At 43.2% G+C, this 16,461-nt stretch overlaps 1 protein-coding gene across 5 annotated transcripts in view; it reads right to left on the bottom strand.

The window, feature by feature from the left end:
• Nucleotides 1-4,874, bottom strand: part of LOC144687418 (non-muscle caldesmon-like) — a 202,571-nt gene extending 197,697 nt beyond the window's left edge. For 3 of the 5 annotated variants that reach the window (XM_078553545.1, XM_078553551.1, XM_078553552.1), the window contains exon 1: nt 4,706-4,874. The gene's annotated coding sequence lies outside the window, so the exon portion shown is untranslated. Of the gene's footprint in view, nt 1-4,292; nt 4,404-4,696 lie in introns of those variants that run through there. The other 2 variants (XM_078553547.1, XM_078553549.1) reach the window with 2 other exon arrangements.
• Nucleotides 4,875-16,461: the final 11,587 nt, after the last annotated feature.

The following is a 16,461-nucleotide window of genomic DNA, read 5'->3' as shown; positions in this document are numbered from 1 at the left end:
TGCTGGCTTCTCCTGGCAGGCACAGCACATCTCCCACCCAACCTCTGCCCCATACGCTCCACATGAAAATGTAATTCTTCTCCCAACAAAGTGTCTGCAAAGGAATGCCAATTGATTTTTTGTTTAGAACGATAAGTCTATTCATTGCTATAAAGCAATGGAATTTCTTATAGAATTAAAGAAGAGCACAAGGCTACAGTGTTTGATGAATTCAGCCTGTTATTTGTTTTCTGCTGCACTCACTTCTGTTTTACAACTTCAGCTTTAACCCAAAATATATAATACATTTTAGTGACTGATGTCTCAATCAAAAAGCACAGATATAAATACTGAGAGAATGCAAAGCAAGCTCTATTTTAAAGATGTATATTTTTGGCTTGAATAAGAATTCCTCTAATCATAAGCTCCAGTAAGACCTTTCAACACATTGAAACAATTCTCATAGAAATTCTTTTATAGTTTTAATAACAATCAAAACTCACTAGAAATCAGTAACATGCAATGTTCATCTTTTTTGTTTTCCGTATGTACAGTTCTTTGTTTGACACACCCAACTCTGATTGAGACGATGAGTGATGACCAACGCCCATGTCCCACCAGTGTCATTTCCTCACTAAGGAAAATGGCAATGCTATAGGTCAACTCACTTTTCTGAAATTTTTCCTCCATCCCTTCTTTCCCTACCCAAGTGGAAGAGCCCTCAGGTCAGCGTATGTTCAATGGGTTCGGCTGAAGACAAGAACTCATCACATCAAGGACCTCTTGTGCATTTATATCAGGATTAAGAATAAGAGATAGTACCAAAGTAGTGTAAATGCAGCCTAACTGCAGAATCAGGCCTTTACTGAACAAAATGGATTGAGATCCTTTGGAGGAGAGAATCTCATCCTACTTTGCTTTGGAGTCAGTTCTGTCCTTTACACCCCAATTTGCACGAAATCCAAGTGTGAATGCATCCAGAATAGGCCTCAAGTAATTTGTGGTCATCTAACTAATTACAAATTGCAAACTCAAGTTGAGTTCTCATCTTCTACGCAAGTCAATGGCACTGGAATAATACAATCACATCAGATAAGATTATGTAGCCACACTGGCCATTTAAACAATTGACAAACAGCAGAGAAACAAGCCCAGCAGTGTGACTGTAACTGTCTAGATTTCAAGAACATCTAAACCTGTCAGTATCTGGGCGAGGCCCTTGAAAGCCACGATGGTAACATCTTCACTGGCATCTGGAAACCATGGGGAAATTTAGGATTCCAATGTTCCTGACATAACAGATCTCGGTGACAATTCTGGATTGTACCAACCCATGATCTGCTTTAATAGTGTACATTCTAATCCCTCCTGGTTACTTTAATATTTTTACTTGGAAACTAATAAAGAACAAATGTTGATATTTTTTTCAAAGGAATAGAAAAAAATCAACAGTTTTGCATAAGGGCTAATCATTTTTTTTGTAATTTTCTCCATATTTCTTTCAGACTTATTCTCCAACTTAAGAGTCAGTTAGCCCGGCCTGAGCATTTCTCCTCACTAATTAAGTCCCCCCAATACCTCAATCCACAGCAGGAGGGAGTTCAAGAAGATGAAAACCTATTTGTCTACTTCCCTTCTACCCGATAGTCACCTATTAGGCGAAGCTGGAGGTCCAGAATCTCATGGAGGCGATGGGGGTCTCCGCCACTGGCTGGAAAGCTGGCAAGAACCCTGCTTTGCTTTTTCCTGGGATAGTCCATTGCATCGTGCCACTCAGGAACTTTCCAGGCCAGCGGCGGGCCATTTCCCAGGATCAAGGGCACCAGGGGCTGAAGTACCATCTGCCGAGAGCTGCCAGCCAGCGGCCAACAACTACTTGGACCAGCAGCGCCAGTGAGGAGGCAGTGACTGCTGGCGGTATGACACCCATCTGAGGCCTAGCATCATCACTGCATCCCAGGCCACAGAGGAGTGATAGCTGAGGGGTGTTGTGGGGTAGGGGGAGGGGGTCTGCAGCATGAGTAGGGGTTGTCTTTCAGTGCCCCCCCCCTCCCCCTTTCCCAATGCCGGGTCCTTTGATGAGGCACTCAGTGCCTTTAAATAAGGGACCTTCCCTGGGTGCCTGAAAGCAACCCTGCATGCGTTTGCTTGCCACGCTCCCCACATGACAAGCCTCCTGCATGCCGCTGGGTTAATAGTAGTTAATTGAGGGTTCATTGAGGCCCTTAAGTAGGCATTAATTGGCTACTTAAGGGCCTCAATTGGTGGGACAGGAAAGCTGTCCACAGGGCTTCCTGCCATGGACTCAATCAGGGTGGAGGTAGAAGGGTGGCGGGGTCACCACTCGCCATCCTCCCAACTGATTAGATGCCCTCCTTGTCTCCAAACTCGCCAGTGGGAGTGGCAGAAGATTCTGCCCTAGGTGATGCCATACCTGCACACCTGGGACTGAAGCCTTAACCCTTTTAAGATCTAGGCATCCATACTATTTAATCCAATATGATATTGGTTTTTAATAAAGTGAGCCAAATCACAAGAATATGTTCACCCTACACATTTAGCATTGGTGCAAAGCTATTCTGGCTTCAAAGATGTTCAACTTATGTATGCAATCATTTCAAAAGCGAAGTGGAGTATAAATTAAGGTAGTCACAGTCTTTTTCACTCCTGTGTCATGTTGGGCTAGGCTATACTTGCAATACAATTGCAGTATTGATGCAAAATGAAGCTACTTCACACCAATGCTATGGTTGTGGTTTAAACTAACCCTTAATTAGAAGCTGTCAAAGGGCATGAATGATTCTTTTACTCTTTTGCAGCCCAAGCCTTTCACATAATTAGGGTTCTTCAGTTCAAATCCTCAATCAGATGCAATGTTTTAGCAGCAACTCCCCTGAGTGAAAGCCCAGACGTCTATGCAATCCTGACTACCATCATTATCAGACAGATCTAATGAGGCTGGGCCATTTTGTGGTCTCTGGTTTTCACTAGAATATTTTCAGCTACTTCAATCCAGAGAGTCTCAAAGTTACTAGGGGAGAGCACAAATCTTGAAATCAAAGAATGCTTTCAACCTGTCTAATCAAGAAAGGGTTTAATTAACAAAGCGACAGATAAAAACTCAACTATTTATACAGTGTTCTAAGTAAGGCAAGGCTGCTGTTTAATTTGTTAAGGAGTAATTATACATCTCCAGACAGTTTTGGGTCTTATTATTAAATGATTAGATTTTTGAATCTGCACTGCAATTATGTATCCTGTACTTTTAGACAGCAAAATCAAAGAATTACAAAACATGATTATAGATAATCAATTAGATCAGAAACAAAGCAGCAACCAAATTTTTATAGGCCTTGCAAATATGTACAGCTCAAAATAGTAATAACTCAATGCTTATGCAAGCAATGTAAACTATAGTCACAAACACTTGCAATGGACAGAAAGATGCAATGCATTACAGACAACAAATAAATTGGACTTCTTTTTCTGCTTGTTGTGCATGTAAAAATCCCACAGAGCTTTTTTCAAATGCATACTTACATTCCATAGGTCAAACCCATCGTCTGTCACCAGACTAAATTTGCTCCTTATAAGGCCTATGCATTGAGTGCATTCCCTTCATTTTTCCCTAACATGGATGCCTTATCAGATGTGGTTTCACAGAAGGCCAGCAAATATTTAGCTAACCTCTTTACTTTTCAAAATACTGGCATGCCGCCAACTTTCCCAAGCAAATGAAGCAAGGAGCTCGCTGGAGCAGACAATTCTCAAGTATGCATCTTAAATCTTATCATTTTTGCTTTGCGCTAATGACTTTAACCACCCCCCACCCTCAAACTCCCTTTCCCCCTCCCCCATGCAGTAGGAGCTTCATCCAACAAGAAATCGTTTGGGAACATCAAAAGTTGGTTCGAGTGTACTACTGGGACATACAATTACAGAAATGCTTCTGAAAACCTTTTGAAATAGGCTGAGGATGAGGTGAGGCGCTGGGATGCGTGAACATTGCAAAAGAGGCTTTAAAGAGCCAGCTCCCAGAACAGAAAACGCTGCAGCATTCCAGCTGTGATGATAAACAGATTCAAGCAACACCGAGACTGAAAGCAGATATGAACTTCAACAACAATTTAAATCGGCTGAACACGTTAAGCTGATTAGAATAAAAGCTTGTCCTGAATTTCAGTAAGAGACCCCACACTGAGCGACAGTTTGCTGAATAGAGACAATCCGCATTGCGTTTCTCCGCACCCCACCCCGGGTATCGACTGAAGATGAAAACATGAGATGCGGTATTTCTACAGAAAAAGACTTACACGCACTTATTTGCAAGTTGCTCGTGTGGAAAGGTTTACAATTGCACCTTGACTTTTACTTAAAAAAAAGCTGTATGATCCGTCCAATCTCTTCATTCCTCGCTGCTCCCTACTGCAAATGGCACAAACTAAACCTCAGAACATTTCGGTTACTACTTTCAGCAAATGAACATCAAACTCCTACAATTTTCCCTTGAAAGATTTTTTTCGTTACTTTACTTGCTACATTCCAAAAAAACCTCCACTGTCTGGTGTGCAAATCAGACCGTACTTTCATCTTCACTTTGCTCGCTTAAAAATTTAACCGACTACATATAAAGTTTAGTCAATCATCTTAAGGCTGCTTCTTTGCAAATCTTTCATTTCTTTGAAGTAATGCCTACTACACGGAATACCAGTAGTACATGCCTTACCTCCGTAGGTTCAACGCTGGCCGGCTTTCAAAGAATACAAGCTACACTGCAGCAAGACGGGCAAGGAAGTACAGGCAGTCAAAACACACACACATACACAGTTCTATTCAATAAAACTCTAGTCATGCTTAGGCCCCTCCCAACGTCAATGCCAAGTGAACACATCTCCCCTATGTTTACAGTTGATAGCCACTAGTATGCATTGTCTGGAGCTTGTTCTGATTAGGAGCCAATCACCGTGTCTAAACCCAAGTTGAGTCCAGCCTCCGTCCAGGAATGCCTGTCATTCCCCAGGCATGCTCAGGAAGCCACTCATCAAGAAACAAGGCTTAAAACCCCTGAAAACTGCTGCTTGCTGCCAAAAATGTCTTGCTACATGGCCTTTTTTGGTTATCCTTCGGAGGGCCTCTGGAAGTAAATAGTCTGTCATGTATAATCATATGAAATGCTAATGCCAGGGAACATGCATCCATTTGGGCTTTCACTTGGCTTACTAAAAAAATTAAAAAGCTGAGAGAGACTTCAAAATTTGGAGCAATCATACGTATTCTTTTAGCTTGGGTAAAGGACAGAGTTTAAAAGAGCCCTGAATTTTGCCTCAGTGCGCAGTACTCATTTTCTACAGCTTATTGAAAACACATGCAAGGGCTGAAAAATCCCATACATAACACCCTGGTGCAAACGCACTCTGAACAATTTTTTTTTAAAAAAGCTCACCAAATACAACACATTCCGGATGGCTGTTTATTCTTTCTGAACTTTAATTGCGTTTGCTGTGCAATAATGATAAACATGAGGATGATGTGCAGTTTCATCTGCGAGCTGAATTTGATCAGTTTAGTTTCCTGAGGAACATAGCTTTACAGTAACCCTTTAGGCCCCAATGTCTATTGCAATAAGGTCAATAAAACATCTGGAACTTTTTAGCTCATTAATGGACATTTGATGTTCCCACTGCAGCCCCTGGCCTTGGAGGGATAGATATGTCATTATTACAGCTGTGCAGTGTGGTTGTGGGCTGCAGTAACATCATTACAAGAATAATTGCATATGAAGGAGTTAATACGACTTTAGCTTTGTGTGTACCTTGCATTTAATATGTGGAGGGAGCATGTTGCTAAAGTTCTTTTGCAAAGTACCATGTTTTTCAAAAGTGCACAATTGGTGAAGAAAATAAAATCTTGCGTATAGATGGGCCTATCATGAAACTTTACAGCCAATGAAGTATTTTTGAAGAGAGGTTGCTGTTGTAATGCAGGGAAATCAATTCATACACAGCAAGATCTCACAAATAGTGATGAGATAAATGGCCAGATAATGAGCTTTAGGGATGTTAGTTGAGACATTTACATTGGTCAGAATACCGAGGAAAATCCCCCTTTTTGTTTCAAAATAGTGCTCTGGGATCTTTTAAGTCGGACAATATCCTGTATGCAGCAAGACCTGGACAATATTCAGGTTTGGGCTGATAAGTGGCAAGTAACATTCAGGCCTAACAAGTGCCAGGAAATGACCATCTCTAACAAGAGAGAAGCTAACCACCTCCTCTTGATGTTCAACGACATTGCCATCACTGAATCCCCCACTATCAACATCCTGGGTGTTATCATTGACCAAAAATTTAACTAGACCAGACATATAAATTCTGTGGCTACAAAAGGGTCAGAAACTGGGAATTGTGTGGCAAGTAACTCATTTTTGACTCCTCAAAGCCTGTCTATCAACTACAAGGCACAAGTCAGGAGTGTGATGGAATACTCCCCACTAGCCTGGATGTGCACAGTTCCAACAATACTCAAGAAGCTCAACGCTGTTCAGTCCAAAACAGCCTGCTTGATTGGCACCCTACCCACTATCTTAAATATTTATTCGCTCTACCACAATTGCACAGTGGCAGCTGTGTGTACCATCTACATGATGCACTGTAGAAACTCACCAAGCCTCCTCCTCCTACATCAAGCTTCCAAACTTCTGACATCTACCAGTTAGAAGAACAAGGCGATAGACTGATTAGATCACCGCCTGCAAGTTCCCCTCCAAGTCACACACCATCCTGGCTTGGAACTATGGGAAGGCCCATATCACTGTTCCTTCACTGTCATTGTCAAAATCATGGAATTCCCTATATAACAGCACTGTAGTGGACCAACACCACATGGACTGCAGCAGCTGCCACAACCGGTCCCCAGGCGAGATTCCCCAATTTTTTATGATCCCGGATGAGATGCCCCAAATTGTTAACTTCCCGAATGGGACCTGAATTTTGTTATGCTCCCGGGTGAGGAGGAATGAGCTAGTTGGTCACAACAAGGTTAATTTAAAAAGGATCCCTTCCTTCATGGATACCTTTTCCCGGTCCAAATGTATTTATGTCTTAGAAGGAGCCAGTTCAACCAGGCTTTCTTGAATCAAAGAAAGAGTAAGTTTATTAGTTACTAAAACCTGAGAAAAAAAAATAATAAAAACGCAACACACACAGAGATCAGAAATGAGAAGTTGAGTCCAAATAAAGAAGTTTAAAAATATATACGAATCAGTTTTTGGCTTGTCTGTGAAGAGCAGATGGAAAAATGTTGCAACCATTAAGTTGGGTGATTCCAGTAGAGCTGACTTTGGCAATTGAGCAGCTGATTTGGAGACACTTGGTTCTCCAGGTTAGCTGAAGGAGCTCTCTTATTTACTTTATGATTGTGGTTTTTCGGACTTGCCCCCCAGCAAGAGAGAGAGAGAGAGAGAAATAGAGACTTTTACCTGCAAGTTGCAGGGATGCCTAGTTGACATTCTTCTGCTGTCATCCTCACAATCCACACTAGCACACCAGAACTAGGACACATCAATTAGGTTTGCACCTGGTTTTTTAACCCATTTTCTTGTGTATTCCTGGAAAGAAAAAATGTATTTTTCCAGAATCTGCTTTCATTCAACTCAGACCATTTCCACATTCTGAGATATAACTCAACAGGAGATGGTTTCTGCTGAGATGTGGTAATCAGTCTCCATTGTCTCTGCAACCACGGGAGATTAAAGTTCGGTCTTTTGCATTGCTTCTTTTCCTTTCAAGTCCCTCAGTTTGAAGTAGGGCTTGACACATTTTTAGGTGCAACATTCCATGTTCTCTCTGAGCTAGTCGGTCAAGTATCCACATAGGAATTTTCCAGCTTTTGCTTGTATGTCTTTTTTAAAAAACACATCTTACTTAAAAAGTTCAATATGCCTGTAAATAATTTGGGGCTGTAATCCGCTGTCATGACACAGTTCAAGAAGGTGGCTCACCACCACTTAGTGAGCAATTAGTGATGGGCAACAAATGCTGCCCTTGCTAGTGATGCTCACATCCCATGAATGATCAAAAAAGTCTCCAATCTATCCATAAATGGCAACATGAAAACCATTTCCCGTTTTGGGCAATTATATTATGAATTTCAGTCCAAAAGATTAATGAATAAATATTTATAGTTTTTTGTGTGTTTCTTTGGTATATTCTTAGTTTCCTGATGATAAATAATGGTGTTATTGGTTATTCTGATGGTGGAGACTACACAACAGCTGGAGCAAGACTGTCTGGTCAGTTGTTACAATGAGAAGGCCTACAAAAGAATTTAAAATGAAAATTTGTTTGCCTATCAATTTGAGCAATTTATAACTGACAAATTAAATTGTGAATTTTTGTAAATTTATTTTAAAATTAGTTTAGTGTTCTTTCTGACTTCATTTTCTTTAAGTATCTTTCCTTCTTGTGTGATTTTTGTTTCTGTGTTATGCCATTCTAATGTCCCTCACCAAAATGAATAGACACAGTGATGGAAGTATAATAGGTTTCTCCCGATTCACAGTCAGTAGCTGCAGTGATCACTCACAAGTCTAGCTTAGAGAAACTCGAGGCGAGAAATCGGCTCAGCAAAATTGAGTAGCTTTTATATCACGCTGACAATCCAAGTGTCAGTTTTGCAGCCTCTGACTGCACCAATGTGTTGACTTTCTGTTCTTACAGCCTCTCTCCTAAATGCTGATTGCAACACGAGTAAATGCTGATTGCAATAAGACTCTGACTTGCATCTGTCTCATTTGTGCCCACTAGGAACTGGAATGAAAATGCTAAAATAAAAACCCTCCTTTTGCTAAGATGGTTTATAAACATATGGACAGGAAAAAAACTCCCTGGTCAATCAAGCTTGTCCTACCTAATAGTGATATTTTGTGTATCAAAATAATTACACTCTCCACCTCACCCAAAAACCACACCCTGGAACAGGTGAAAAAAGGTCTCTGAAATTCCTAGGCAATTGAAACCAATCCAGGTGGTTACTCTGGCCCTGAATTCCCTGCAATACCTACATTTTCTAAGAGGTGATATCCATCCCAGCCAGACAGGTCCAGCTCTCACTTATCAGCATTCACTACACGAGATGGCAGCCTGTTCCAGAGGTCAATTATTCCCTGGGAAAGGAAGCACTTCCTGACATCTAACCTAGTTCTGGCCTCATACAGCTTAACATTGTGACCCACCACCCCAACCCCCACAAAGCTATTTGATCAGAACAAACTGTCAACTTGAACACAATCATGAGCGGTAAAGCACATTTTAGGCCCACTTATCCAAGGTTATGTTGCTAAAGCTGGGGTAGAGAGGATCTCGCCAGCTAGCTACACACACTGGTACAACACCAAAAGTGGAATAATGAACACTGCCCAAGCTAACATGTACAGCGGGTGGCTTGACATAGCATATATTTGGTTCAGTCCATTGCCAAATGGCCATATTTGATGTATAAACAGAATGAGTATATCAGGAGTTGAAATCAATGGAAATAAAAATTGGGAGAGATGTGAAGCAGGCTGCCAATTCATCTATTTCACATTATCACACAAAGTCAATCTACCTCAGTGAAGATCTACCCGTTTTCCCTCCGCGCCTCCTTCTCTTCACTTTGGCATAACATCTGCTGATTAGATTGATATGCAAATTTCATCATTAAATCAAGTGCTTTAATTTAGTCAGCTGCAACAAAAATATTTAACAGACTGCTATATCTGGCTAAAGTTTGTTTTTATAAAAAGTACTAAAAGTCCAAAACATGGAAAAAGCTCATTTGCAATATCCCTTCACCAAACATTGCTGTAACAGGATTTACTCTTACCAAACTGGTCTTGGTTATATACCCTAAATTCAGGACTTGATATCTAGAATTCTCCTCCCTTTTTGAATAATGACACAATTGTCCCAGGGTTTCCATCTTGTAGATAAACTCTTCTACTTTTAAAAAAAATAATTTCTGAGATGTGGGCGTCGTTGGCTAGGCCAGCATTTATTGCCCATCTCTAATTGCCCTTGAGAAGGAGGTGGTCAGCTGCCTTCTTGAACCGCTGCAGCCCCTGTGGTGAAGTTACACCCACAGTGCTGTTAGGGAGGAAGTTCCAGGATTTTGACGCAGCGACAGCGAAGGAACGGTGATTTATTTCCAAGGCAGGACGGTGAGTGGCTTGGAGGGGAACTTCCGGGTGGTGGTGTTACCAAGTGTCTGCTACCCTTGTCCTTCTAGTTGCTAGTGGTGATGGGGTTGGAAGGTGCTCCTTAAGGAACCTTTCTATGCTGGTTTTGCTTTTGCCTTTCCTGTCCTAGATCAAGTTAACTGCCCCCAAATACCCTTAAACAACTAATGAAATAAACAGCAAGATTTCAAATGTAAAAATTAATTTGTCATATTATCAATGCTTTTGCCTGAGATCATCTAATTGATGACCGGGATCAAACCTTGGGCCCCCCATCACCCATTCTGGCAGCAATGACAAGCACCGCTGAGGTGCAGGCAGTAGTATTGTGTCCAGGGTATGTGAGGTTGGACCATCATTTTGGTCTGAAGGCTGCACAGAGCACAGGGAAGAGGCCCTGGACTGAAACACCTGCCTTTATCTTGTGCAGAAAGGTCTCACATCTGAGTGACAAGAACACTGCTCATCAGAACAAGGAGCCATTGGCAGGGAAACATTCTTGGGAGTTTATTAACAATAGTGAACGGTATGTACAAGTGACTAACACCCGTGCCCAGGCTGTGCAACTAATTCTTCTTAAATTTTCCTAACCTTGCTGCTACATCTTGGTGCTCCCCGGACATCCACAGCAGAAGTGGAGGCAGCCTGCTGACTGCAACGCCCTGTGATGAGCTTGGTGGGCATCCTCTGGAGGGCTGAGACTTAGAGGTCCCCGGCCTGCTTTCGAGGTCCTGCTGTGTGGCAGTGGCACCCTCCTCGGCCTGTGGAGCTGGAGCTGCTGAGGGTCACAGGAAGAGGGGATTCGAATGGGCTGGACCCTCCTGGAGCCACCTGGGTGGATGGTCCCGGAGTGTGCGCCTGCTGATCCTCCTCCCTATGGGTGCCCTTGAGGAGAAGGGGCAGCTGGAGTGAGATCAAGATGCCCCGCACCCCTCTCGCGTACACACTGTTGGAGGACAACTATGGCATCAGTTCTGGAGTTCAGCTGGCACAACAGTGCAGGAGCGACATCCTGGACCAAGGTCTCCATGGTGGCTGCCATCCTACCAGTGTTGACCTCAATGCATTGGCATGCCGGTGCTATCACCACAGAGTGAATGCAGATGGACTCCTCCATCGTGTCTTGCAATCTTAGGAGTGCAGCAGACATCCCTTCCTGATGTTCCTGAGCTTGCCTTTGCAGCTGCAGAAACTGAGGTATGACCGAGTCCAGAGGCTCATCATCTGACTCGGACTCAGCAAATTTCTGGCCTCCAGCAGTCCTCTGAGTGCCGGGGACCTGGGAAGTCCCTGCTGCCACTTGCTATGGATGAGGCAGTGCGATGTGCTCACCAGATTGTGATCGCGAAGCTATTCTAAAGATAGATCCCACAAGGTGTGTGTCTCTGTGCTGGTGGAGGGTCTGGGTGAGCACTGTGATGGGTCTTCAGGGAGGGTGCCTCCAGATTCCACTTCAGAGGTTTCTTTGGGGCTTGACTGGAGGCCCTGGGTCATGGACTCTGTCAGCTGTTTGGCAGATGTGCCTGCGGAAGCAAGAGGAGATAATCAGTGCCCGGAGTGGCCTGTGAATAGGACACATCACTCATGGCATGGTTGTCTGATGGATGTTGCATTGCTGGGCCCCCACTTGGTAGAGCAGCGCCGACCTCACCGTCAGCACAGGACCGGTCCAGATCCTCGACGGCCAGCTGGATGGTTCTGTTTTCTCAGTCCGTGAGGACCTTGATTCAGGCATTCCACCACTGGTCTGTGACCTCTCCCTCCTGTTGTGTGCCAGCTAGTCCTGCATGAATAGAGATGGGGAAAGTGTAAGCAGGATGCCTGCCAGGCCAGATGATAAGTATGCCTGGCATATGTGGATGATGAGTGGTCCCATGGACAGGATGAGGACAATGATGTAGATTGTGAGAGAGTGAATGGTGATGTCCCTTGAACTGACGGTGAGTGGGGGCCCTGTGGATGTGTGATGGGTCTATGAGTGTGAGAGTTGGGAGTGATGAGAAGAGTAACTTACCCTGGCGGAACAGAGGAGATCATTCATCCTCTTGTGGCACTGGGTATCTGTCCTCTTTTGAAGGGCGTTGACGCTGACCACCGCTGTCACCGCCTTCCAAGCCTGGTTGGTCACACTGCTACCCATCCTGCAGCCAAAGTGAGGGTAGAGGACATCCAAGCGGGACTCCATGGCATCCAAAAGTTGTTCCAGTGACGCGTCGTTGAACCTGGGGGCTGTGGCCTTGTTGCCTTTCAGGGCCATGTCTTCCCTGCAGGAGTCGTGGTCTGGAAGCACTGAGAGATGTGCACACGACTGGACTTTAAATATGGCACCTGGCAGTTGAAGCGATCAGGTGATGGCGGGCAGGCAAATGAGACCCCCGCCCGCCAAGGAAACAGCGTGTTTCCCAGGAATGCATAAATAATGTGGTGGGTTTGAGAGAATACGACATGAAAACCCTCCATCACAGCCAGCGGGTAAAATGTTTTACCTGCCCGCTGCCGCGCAGTGCGAATCTGGGACGATTCCGCCCATTGTTTCTCTTGCCCTTCTTGATGGTAGAAATCAGAGGGCCAGAAGGTGCTGTCAAAATAAGTGTAGTGAGTTACTATATTGCATCCTGTAGATATGGTATTCTACATTCAGTGTGTGTCAGTATTGGAGGGGGTGGGTGTTGAATGCAGGATCGCCAATCATTTCTATTTTTCAATATAATTTCAATGGCCTCGATATTAGAGGGGGGCAGGGTTAAAGGCTTGATTACGGAGAATTTGTCCTAGCCACATACATGTGCGCGTATTATCTTTATTCCGGTGGGGAGTATTGGGTGTTAAGTGGCTCACTATGAAGAGATGAAATGAACATATTTAGCTTAAGTATGCCAAAAATGAAAGAGCAGCTGGAGCTGCTGATTACACCAGGTAAGAGGCATTTTCAGCACGACTTGAGAGTCAGGAGTGGCAGCAGAATTGCCCCCAACCCCTCAAGGAAGCCTTCAGCCTCCTTTACTGATTGCAGTCTTTTTCTTCCACCTCTGACTGCCAAGCCTCCCTGCTTCCAATTGCCAGGGATGCTGGTGTTTGCTCCTGGTCAGTAAACATGAAACAGATCAAAAGAAATTACACATTTGCTCTCCGGCCCTGCCAGGTTGTTTGGCTACTTTCAGCCACACCCGTGCCCACCCCCTGCCACCACCAGAAATATCGGGGGCCAATGCATCTGCCCACATATGGCTAGAAATATTGAACATGGCCTCTCATTGCTGGATAGAGATTCAATGGAGATTCAAAAGGATGGGGACAAAGCTGAGCTACTAACAGCAAACCCATGTGAACCTCAAGAACACTGGGGAAATAAATTTAAACTAAAACATTGAGCCAGACTAACTTCTAACTTGGTGGGCTGAATTACTTTGTAACAGCCTGGATAGGGCTACTGACAATTAGTGGCCCTGAAATCCTGGAAAGCAGGAACCAAGGTTTATTCTATTGGCCCTTTAAATTTTAATGCAGGGAGTGACCATGAGTAGATTTTCAACCCTATCTGATCAGGCCACCAACAGTACAGACCTTACTAGCAAGGGAACTCTGTCACCAACTCCATCATTAAGACCATTTAGGTATACTCTAAAACTAGACCATGCTACTCACTAAATGAATAGCTAAATTTAAAAATAAATAAAAACCCATTATTTCCATCATCACAAATAGCTGCAAGTTAACCACAACACTAAGGCACACAAAATGGTCACATATTCAGAGAGATATTTTGTGTATGAGTGTTATCAATGTTTGAAGGGATAAGTAACATGAACTTTAAGTGCCTTGAATTAAACCAGTACTAAATTTTACTGACTGCTCAACCCTATTGAAATCTAAACCATGTTGACAGCAATACCACAGCTGATTTGTTTGATGTGTCACTACTGTCTCATGTACTTGTTGGGCTTCTACATGCCCTTAATGATAAATTCACTCATCCTGCTCCATACAGGATTGTTCCAAATCCTTATTACTGCCTTTGTTTACAGTTGTGCTCTCCAGCATTCACCCATCTCCTGATTCTTGACTTTATTCATAATGCTCCGGAAATGTCCGTCAAGATTAGGAGTTCCATATATTAAAATTACATCTGCTCCTGAAGACATTCTGCACGCAATCATTTAATTGATTAGCAGTGACCAATTCTTTGCTTGTATATGGAGGCCGGCTACTCAAAATGTTGGCACAAATTTGCATTTTTTAAAAAGAGGTTTGTAAGAATACTAGATTTGTGCTTTGAAAATACAAACCTACTAGTTAGTACACACTGCTAAATCCAATCTACATAAAAACTTAACAGTAACAGCAATGTAGAGAGTCAGAAAGGAGCAGCTGTTAATTCACACCAGGAAGGCAAACAAATGAAAGAGATAGTGGGATTAGACATTTTTTGTGACTCTGTCAAGACATTATTGAGACACTGTCCCCATCTCCTTCAATACATTAATGCCATCCCACCAGTGCTCCCCCAACTGAACCCCCCCACCCCCGAACCCCCCCGATGTTTGTTACAGTGCATTCCTTGTAACAAGTCAGGATTTGGCCAATTCCTAAATATCACATTACAACAGGATCTAGTATATTCTCAAAGTAAATTTACAGTCACTTAAAGGCCAGTTTGAGTCGGAAAGGGTTAGGTACACAGATAGTTGTGTTCATTCAGTCCGATTAGAGAATTGCTAAATTTGCTATGCATTGTGTTTCTTAATACTGGCTATGAGTCTAATGGATAGGAGAAATGGGACTAGTCATAAAATCCAATGGGAATATTTTATTTTTACTGGCCTTGACTCATCTACACATACAAATCCTTCTAACTGCAATAAACAAATTGTGAATTGTGTTATAAATTACAGCTGACTTAGCATCATAAACTTTCCATTAAATCTGACCTTTCTTTTGCACCCCATTTAGAAACAATTAAAGGTGCAACAAGAGGTGAGGGTACCATTGCCAGGCCTTATTGGAAAGAATGTGCAAGGGAAAAATCCTTTGGAATGTGACATTAGTGGGATGCAAAAATAGGCCACATTTGGAAAACTTTCCATTGGAATGGTAATGACTTTAGTAAATCAAGTAAATTAAGCTTGTAAGTGTTGAGTTATTCAATGATGTTGAAACTCCTTTAATTTCAAAACAATTTCTCAAAGGGAGGATTTTATTCCAATGTTTTCCAGGTAGGATGTGGATTATGCTGGGGCCAACATTGCACTCCCAGCATGGTGCCTGATCCTTGGGCTCCGTGTAAGCTAGTGGTGTAGCCAACTAAATCTCTTCTGGTGCTTTGGGCTATACACAAAGCCAGATTACTTATTTTTGGGACTCCTGGGCACAATGAACATTTGTGACCCATTCATAGCCCCATCCTCATCAGCCCCCACTATACAGCCCCTTCTCCCCCATCCTTGAAAACACCCTTCTGACAGTATCTTTAAATGCTGGAATATTGAGTCAGCAGTTGCAGGTATTTTATCTGCTTTATGATAAGTTTTAGTGGGAAGAGGGAGGGGGTTTCATATTTGGCAAGAGCTGCCTTGGCATTGCTCTGCCCCTGTATATCCACTTTGGATTTCAGAAGAAAAGTGTCACTGTACGGCCACTTAGAATGATCAGGTATGCTTCTCCCTCACTGCCATTTCCCAAGTGCTAAAAGGCTGGTCTCTCTATTTCTCAGCATCGCTCACCAGTGCTGCTGGCGGAATGCCTTCTATTAGCAGTATCTATTCATGTGGAACCTCAATGCCCAGCAACATCAGTGCATCCCTTCTATTAGCAGCAATACCTGTGGAGCAGTAATGAGAGAGGCCCCATCATTTTAGTGCACATGGGGTTGGCGCTGGGAGAGGGGCTGATCCATTGGTGCACAGTACTGGGAGAAAGACTGTTTCATTAGGTGCAATATGGTCTTGAGATGGAAAATTCATGATAAGGAGGGTGTGTGGGAAGGGAAGGGATTTGAATGCCAATAAAAGGAGCCAGGGAAGGAAGCCAAATTTAGAAGTAGTGTTGTGAAGAGAGAGAGGAAGGAGCTTACCACCTCTGAGGGAATAGGAAGAATACCAGCTTAAACTCAGGGTTGGAGAAAGAAAAAAAAAAGCACTAGCTTCATTTACAGTGGAAGTAAAGTGCCAAAATCTGAACTGAGTTGAAGGGAGAAATATGCAGAATTTTAGTAGTGAGAGAAATGTGCCAGTGTGCATGAAAGAGATTATCTGTGAAAGAATGGAGAG

The sequence above is a fragment of the Cetorhinus maximus genome, chromosome 12 (assembly GCF_964194155.1).
Source record: "Cetorhinus maximus chromosome 12, sCetMax3.hap1.1, whole genome shotgun sequence".
In the NCBI taxonomy this organism is placed as follows: domain Eukaryota; kingdom Metazoa; phylum Chordata; class Chondrichthyes; order Lamniformes; family Cetorhinidae; genus Cetorhinus; species Cetorhinus maximus.
This window is presented reverse-complemented; position numbering and strand designations above follow the sequence as displayed.